The following is an 8,529-nucleotide window of genomic DNA, read 5'->3' as shown; positions in this document are numbered from 1 at the left end:
GTGAAAGATGACACATGCTGGCGCTGCGTGTGGAGCAAGTGCACAGTCGCGTCGGCGCCATGCGGCGTTGCTGCTTCAGGCTGCTGCTGCCTGCTAACTAGGACAGTAGGTTCGGCTGTGCCAAACAACTAGCAGCGCAAAACTCGAATGACTGCTCAGCACCGTCCAACTGGACATGAATGCTTTCGCATTCGCATCTCATCAGAACTGATGAGGTGTCCTCGGACTTTTTTTTTCTTCTCGGCTCTTGCGTGGGCATCTGCTAAAGAATATATTTTGGGAGTTTAGGTGCCAAATCTACAATATCGTTATGGGGCACACTCTAGTCGCGGTCTAGAGATTATTCTACATCCCCTAGGTGTTTCGACATCCAACATAAGTCTATGTACACGAGCGTTCTTTAGTTTGCTCTGAGCCACATCCGGCTGTAGTCGCCGGAATCGAACCCGAGACGCCGATATCAACAGCGTTGACACCTTTTAACAATAATGCATCCCATAGTCGTAATCTTTTCTCCGGTGATGAAGGAAAAATACCTCACCAGTCATGCAAAATATTCTACGTGCACACTTCAGGTGCCCTCATGTGCAACTTACGCTGAAAATTTTACAGTATGATGGAGTCCTTAAGCGGCAGAGCAAGGTGCAAAAAAAAAAGGATAAAGAACGGAACAAACAATTGCAAGTAAAATTTCATCCAATATCGCCTATATATATATATATATATATATATATATATATATATACGATATACTTGCTAAGGCACCACTTACAACGCCTTCCGCCAATTTATGCAGCAGTACTTGTTTTTTGCGCGAGAACTTCCTATTTGTGTGATCACGTACGAAGCCGGCGCGTTGATCCCTAATCCAAGTCAATCCGTAGATGTGCATCGGAAAGACGGCTGCTGCATTTGCTTTGCTTCTTGATTCTTATTGTTCTTATTTTGTTTCCATGGTGAAAACAAGCGCGGCTGCTCGCGAGCTTAGTGGGGCACTTGGTAAGCTCACAGAGCACCATAAGAGGGCTGCTGTTGGGCATTTATTAATAAATATTACTAAATTCCTCCTTCTGCAAACGAGGCAATCCTGCTTAGCCCTAGAGGACGTATTGAGCATCCCAAAACCGAAATTTAAGAAACGAAAGAGAGGCAGCGCATAGCACTTTTCTTGATTAGTTTTAGCACAAGCTGGGATCCAAAAACTCTTAAAACAAGTGCTCGGAGACTGAAATTTTAGCAAATTTCCCTTCGCACGTGAATAAAGATTTCTGTGATAGCTCCGCCATGGGAGAGATATATCTCGAATCTAAAGCGGAGAGGAAGTCTCCAGCTGCAGGCGCTTGCTGCATAATGAAGCGTAAGGGTGATAGTTCCTTGATCGCCCCCTCAGTTAAATGAGCGAGGCACGATTTTCGTAATCCGTTTAAGTACTAAGCTTATTGTAAGGTTCGAGCAATAAATCTTCATTCCTCGCAGGTTTACAATAGTATTATGCAAGCGCTGCAGAGTGCCGCACTGCCCTTATCCGCACTGTTTCGAAGAGTCCTAAGAAAACTGTAAACGACACAGAGCTCCAATTCGGCGAGAATGGAGGAAATGTTAAATGTAACGCATGACGAAACTATCATTTCCTAGGATAACGCGAAGCGTCGCATTTATTTGCACGACACAGACGCTTATAGAGGAACTTTATGAACGTTGCGAGCATTCAGAGGAATTGCAGAAATAGGCGGCATAACGTTTTTAGCAAGAATGGGCAGATGATGAGTATTATTAGCATGGTTTTGCTAACAAACATGCAATAAATACGCTTTAAGCACGCCGCCATAAGAAGCCATGATAAAACAGAGATTATATAGCAATTTCAGGCGTTATAACTATTCGCGGTCCACTCCAGGGTTGTAGCTCTATGAGAGACGGCAGTGCTCATGTAGCCTTTTGTGCCTTGTTTTCGAACCACAACGACAACGGACGAACTCATAGATGACGAAGATACCTGGAAGCAAAAGCTTCACCACAACGTGAAAAGAGCCGCCAAAACTATTCCAGAGGCAGCAGGACCAGAGGAGGAAAACAGTAAAGTCCTACATATCTGAGAGGGAAAATATATGCAGAAACGCTGGTGACAGAAAAACATAAACCGAAACCTCCGGCAAAAATTCGCTATGCTCAATGAAGAGACGCAGGATCATGCGAGTGCACTCACCCGACATTTTAGAGAGGCTACATAGGAAAACATCGAAAACGTGATACCTCCTGCGCCAAGTCTTACACCCGGAAAATAGTAGGACCACGCAGAGACAAAATGTGAACAATATAGTTCAGACATGGAGAAAGACCTGTTACCAGAAAACAAACGTGATACGTAACTAGCACAGCAAAGGAACAACACCACTCGTATACTGGCAAAGAAAACCGGAAATCTTGACAGCAGCGTAATTGTGGCCGAAGCCCGAGCGGAGCTTAGTACACGCCACACGATATCCGCCCCGTGCCCCGACGGAATCAGTAACAAAATCCTGCGAAATCTCGCTGATGACTTTATCTTGTCACAACTCTCACCAGGTATTTGAACAAATTCTGGCTGCGGGGCACCAGCCGATGTCAGTGCAAAACCTCGCCGGTGGTAATGATCCCTAAGCAAGGCGAAAAGCTGCAACTAGAAAATCTCAGGCCCACTTCATTACCGCCGCGCGTGGGCAACCTTGTGGAGCACGTTGCCCTCACACAATTAAATAACTACACGAACGACAATGACTTTTTCACGCACACTCTGATCCAGTTCAGGCCGAAACTGGCCGCAGAAATTGTGCACCAACTCAAAAACAGAATAATGGGCGTGGGATCTCAGACAGCGGATACCAAGTACTATCCTTGCAATGGATCTCAGGAAACCTTTTCACAACGTCACACACAAAGCTATTTCAGAAAACCTAAAAGTTTAAGAGTGGGTCAGCGAGCCTGCGCGTACGTTAACTACTTCGACAGAGACCGCATGGAGCAAATCACTATAGGCTAGCTCAGATCAGAAGACGTACATCTCCGTATGAAGGCCTTGCAGCACCGATCGGTCCTCTCTCGTTTTCTGTTCAATGTAGCTGCGATAGGCCTACCGGCAGAAATAAATACCATTGAAGAGTCACAGCTTATCCTGTACGTACCTGACATCAAACTTTGAGGAAGAGTTGCAAGCGATTGTGAGATAGAGCAAAGTCTACAACCAGCCATAAACAAGGTTGAAACGTTTGTGATGACAGTGGGCTGCGATGTTCACTGAAGAAATCAAGAGTTGCCCCATTACACCCGATGCGTAGCGGCTGCAAAAGGTCCAAGGATCAATCAACCGTTGCACTTAACGCAGATTGCATCCGAATATCCGTGGTCGAAAGCATCAGAGTTCTAGGGCTTGGCGTGACGGATAACGGGTGTAACGAAAAAACCACTCAATTGCTAGAAAAAAGCGCCCAACAAACAATAAGGCTCGTCTCAACGATAGCCATTCGTCACTTCGGCATAAGCGAGGCCAAGTTGGTACGTTTAAAATAAAAGCATCTATAAATAGAGTTACAAGACACTATAGGACTTCCCATACGCACGGGAAACGACGAACTCCTAGCCCTAGGTATCCACAACGCACTCGAAGAAGTGAAAGAAGCCCAAACTTATAGCATGTCTTTTTTCCCTGCCACCACCCAAGAGTATGTCTCAGGCACTCTGACTTTAGAGTTCTTTGTTCCCATGTTGTTTTCTGCATCTGCCGCATATATTCTGGTAAGCTTCATAGTTTCTATAGTGCAACCCCTTCTTCATCACTATTGATACTCATAATGCTGCTGGCATTCTAAGATGCCTGGTAGCTGCCAGGGCATTGTTCCTCTGGCGCGTCAGGAGTTGCCAATCGTGCTACGTCGTGCCCTTATCCGTAACGTTTCCGAGAGTCGTATAAAGCCCTCCTAAAAAAACACATAGATTGAATTGTTTGAAACAGGGAGAAATGTAAAGCGTAAAACGTGACAAAACTGCCATTTCCTAGGATAATCCGAAGCGCTGCATATAAGTGTACGACACAGACATTCAAACTTCGACATAGACATTTACACATACGCTTTATGAACGCTGTGTTCATTCATGGTGTTCCGAAATACCGGAAGCGATATGCTGTGCTAGAATGCGCGGTTTTACGAACGAGTATTATTAGCATGCTTTCAATAGGTCAAACGAATGAAAGCATGTTTGTGGATAAGTTTTAGATTTAGATTAAGCGTCATTCCCTTCATATATATCTTCAGTGTTCTCGCACGTGCGCATTCATATAGTAAATGCCCCTCTTTTTTTCGTTCCCCTCTCCTCATGACTATATAATCAGCCACCTGTGGCTTCAATATACAGCTGGAAGTAGCGCCTTGTCCTGTCTGTATTCCGTCTTGTGTACCGTCACTATTGGCCCTTCACCTATTGAAAGCTATGCACCAACTAGCCCACAACGTGTTTTACTATTATTAGCATGGTTTTACTAACACGCATGCAAGTAAATAAACGTTAAGCACTTTGGCATCTTAAGCGGTGATAAAATGCCATATTATCGTGATTTCAGGTCTTACGACTATTGGTGGTCCGTTCCGGGGTTGAAGCTTTCTGAGCAGCGGCTGCGCTGAGGTCGCCAATAGAGCATTTGTTTTTCTTCGTAACACGTAGCGGAACGCCGTAAACATTTGCGCACAGGGCAGCAGAATGGGCCGATGAAAAGAATGCGCTGGAGCTAGAGAAGTGGTGACGTAACTCTGTGCGTGGTAGCGTTGGCAGATTAGAGTTTATTTTTTAATTCTGCCAACATAACAATAATCACTGCGTAGAGCTTTCTTCAGGAACACATGTCGCTGCAGTATTTGTGTATCTACAGCTTAAAGGAATATATATATATATATATATATATATATATATATATATATATATCTCGGAAACACCAACCCAAGAACATTTGAGATTACAGAAGCATCTACGAATTATCGAGAGTAGCCTGCGCCATCTAACGAAATACCGACACGGTCAAGCATACTGTTCATAAAAAAGAAAACGAAAAAGAAACCCTGCTGGATATACAGTTTAAAGATAAATAGCGTCACAATTCAGTCTAGACGAAGCACATGGAAGCTATCCTTCACCTCTACCTCATGTAAAAAATTCCGTACGATTACCAGCTGACATAACTGCCACGTACCAAGAGTGCAAACTTATGGTTGAAAATTTTCTTTTTACACATATCAACCTCTTCAAGCTGACATTGTGCAACGTGAGTATGGAAGACGTACAAGATTGTTTGCCAGCATGTGGCAGAAAGCAGCGCATGGTGCGTACAACAACGCCTCTATTCGAAAACCCTCTCGTTCCAGAGTTTTCCGCAAATTTCTTTAATGTTTCTGTAATCTTGGCGACATGGGAAAGATTGTGCGCTCGACTGAAAATTCAGAAACCTCTCTACCTTAGCGCGCTGCGACAGATTTTGGTGAAGAGGAAGCACAAAAAAGAGATGCAAGGGAACGTCTATGAGTGCTTTGCCGATTCGAAATCTCTTTCCGTGAAGCCCAGCACGCTACACGTTTTCGAGTTTGTGCTTGCGTTGGTACATACTTCATGCTAATGTGAGCTCTCATATCTTGTAAGCTTTGAGGCTGGTGGCGTCGTCAAGAAGAGAGGGAAAAAGAAAACGAAAGCGTTAGTGACATGAAATAATAAACATACATATATTAAAGATAAGGCTGTTACGACAGTGAGTTGAAGCAATGTCAAACAGTTCTTCAGGTGGTTACACATATGTCCTTAACCACTGGTGAAGGATTGTTCACATATGAACACGAATGAAAAGTCAAAGACACAAAATTAGGTAAACTGTATTATTATTAATTTAGGACAGAAACGGAGATTTTGTGGTATAGTGTACTGTCCGCCACCTTACGCTTATGCGCTGAACTAATTTCCTAAAGCAAAAAGTTATTGTGCAGGCAGAAAGCCGTCATCAAAAAAAAAGAAAAAAGGGTACAGGGGAATACTTATTTTTCCTGTGTCTTAGTTATCTTGCGACGACAAATATGAGCAGCATCAAAAATTGTGTTCCATTATAGGGAACTTCGTTCTTGCACCAATAGGTTGTTTGTGGTCTCCCGACGTTTCTGCAAGCACACCTCCAACCGCCTTGTGCTAATCTCTATGGCGGGCATGCTTACTTTAGGCCTGCTGTCCTTGAACTCGAGCCTTTCAAGGATGACAGCGGTGCGTAACCCAACAACCTGGTAGATATTTTCGCATTGTGATGTAACATGTTTTTTATTCCCATGTTTCTTCTTTCGGAGTGTGTCTCACTTTATAACTGCACGTTGTAAGGCATCCTGAGCTCGCTTCGAAAATAGCTTCTCCTTGAGTTACCATGAAATGTTTCTCTCTTGATTTCGCTTTTCTTTCTTAGTTATTTATTCATGTCCTATTCCTTTACCAGTGCATCCAGCTAGAAGATTTCAGCATCCATCATAACTTTGAATTTATCGTTCTCTGTTGCTACGCTGTTTACTATACCCGCCGCATTCCAGATGGTAAGCGTTCCAGATCCTAGTGCGATGCCTGGTATACACCACTGACGAAGCTCATAACGCTGTTCAGCAGGAGTTGCCTGGTTGGCTGCCTTGTGCCAGCATGTCGCACCCGCATAGAGTTACAACATTGTCCAAGGAGGTCTGGCGCAACGCGAGATCTTGCTGTTACTCTGAATGCTCCAAGCGTCTGTGGATACGTTGAATAAATCAGCTGCAGCATAGCTTCAAGCGCACATTGTCCGTCATGTTGTTTGGGTGCTTCTAAATATGAACCGTCTCAACGCACGCTGACATACTTCAAACGGAAACCTAATTACATGTCTATCGATTAAGAGAACATGTTCTTACACTAAAAGGCACAAGGTATGAAGGAAATACTCTGTCAATTTTGCTCCTTCGGCCTGTCGCCGAAATCGCAGATTCAGTATTTGACAAAAATGCTCAAGAGTGTCCAGAGTCGTAACGGCGGCTGAGTGAGATAGCGTGGACTAAACGTCATTTAAGAATTGGCTCCAAAGCAGTCCCGGTTGTGCGAACTCAGTGGGATACAGCACGAGGAATTGAACACTTCTGCGAACATGTGCACCGTATTGCGTAATGGACAGTTAATATTCTATCGTCCCTAGTTTTACGGCAAAGCCACCTACACGAAGTGCAAAATAACTTCATAATATATCAATTTTGGCCGTTTCCTAATAACACAAGGTCACTGACGAAGACATATTATTTCAGAAAATCTATTTCGTTGAAGTACAATTGCACATCAATGTATGCGCCTGGAATGTGACGTTTTTATACGCTGTGTTTTTGTGGTCTTTTATTTTTTTTAATAGCAGCACCTCTCACACTATCCTCCAGATTTGTTCGTTTATATGCGCCATTTTGAAAAAGAAGATGTCTCGACCCTTGCAGCTTATTAATATTCTCCGATTGCTATTACAACGGTTGCCCAATCACCTAATGACCAGCAAATGAACGTATCGTCGCTTCTAGGTTCCCGTTCTTAATCCGCTCGTTCTAAAACACGCTCCGCTGGCCTGCTTCTGATAAAGCAAATCATCGAGGGGGTGGGGGGGGGGGGGGGCGTTTGAACGACTACAAGTTATTGACTCGCATCTGGTCCATTTTCGTGAAGAGGTGACTTTGACGGCCGGATGTATGGTCTATTTCAATTCACTCACTCTGTCGCTAAATGATGGCGTCCTCTACTAAACATTGCGCTTACGTGGTTATACAGCATGTTCGAAGGTTAAGTTCGTTACTAAACCTCTGAAAGTATATGCAAACTTTTCCCAAAGACACGAAAGGAGGCTCATTTATTGTTTGCTAATGTATAAAGAAAAATATTGTATATGTGGAAATGCGCCCTAAGGGTACTAAGTTCAGTTCGAAGTGTTAACTCACTGTTTTATATTCGAAGGTCATTTAAGAAAAGAAAGTGTTTCTGGCCAAAACGAAGTGTAACTGTATTTTCTTGTAAGCATTGTTGATATCGTGAACGACGTCGCCTACTTAATTTCACTTTATCGTATAATACTTCAGCCACTAACAGTGGTCTCATATTTTGCAGTGTCTCTCTTCTCAATTTCTCGAACGGTTGCAAAATGTGACAGGTAAGACTGCCGCCATATTGTCGTTGCTTCTGATTTTTAATCATTCACAGATGAAACAGCAAAATTACATGCGATAATAAGGGCGTTGTAGTTTTAAATTATTTGACAAGCACTATAGATACATAATATGCGTTAAGAAGTAGGACGCAGTGGCAAGACAAAGAAAAGAGAGCGAGAGGTGACGGAGGTTGACACAGCGGCCGGTAACTCAAGTAACGTCACTGGGTTCAACGCACCCTATACGTGAACGTTGTGAGATGCCTGGTGGCTGCCAGGGCACTGTCTCTTCTATGCGGCAAGAGTTGGCTTGCGTGCTGCGTCGCGGCACGTCG

The 8,529-nt window shown here is 43.7% G+C and overlaps 1 long non-coding RNA gene across 1 annotated transcript; it reads right to left on the bottom strand.

Annotated features, from left to right (window-relative positions):
- Positions 1 to 5,384: 5,384 nt before the first annotated feature.
- On the bottom strand, positions 5,385 to 6,844 carry LOC129383716 (uncharacterized). Its single transcript, XR_008611580.2, has 2 exons — positions 6,568 to 6,844; positions 5,385 to 5,669 (listed from the first exon to the last, which is right to left on the bottom strand). It is a non-coding gene; the product is annotated as an uncharacterized lncRNA (long non-coding RNA).
- Between the last annotated feature and the right edge of the window lie 1,685 nt (positions 6,845 to 8,529).

This window comes from Dermacentor andersoni, chromosome 9 (genome assembly GCF_023375885.2).
Source record: "Dermacentor andersoni chromosome 9, qqDerAnde1_hic_scaffold, whole genome shotgun sequence".
NCBI lineage: Eukaryota > Metazoa > Arthropoda > Arachnida > Ixodida > Ixodidae > Dermacentor > Dermacentor andersoni.
Note: the sequence above shows the minus strand (reverse complement) of the source record. Positions and strands in the feature narration are given on the sequence as shown.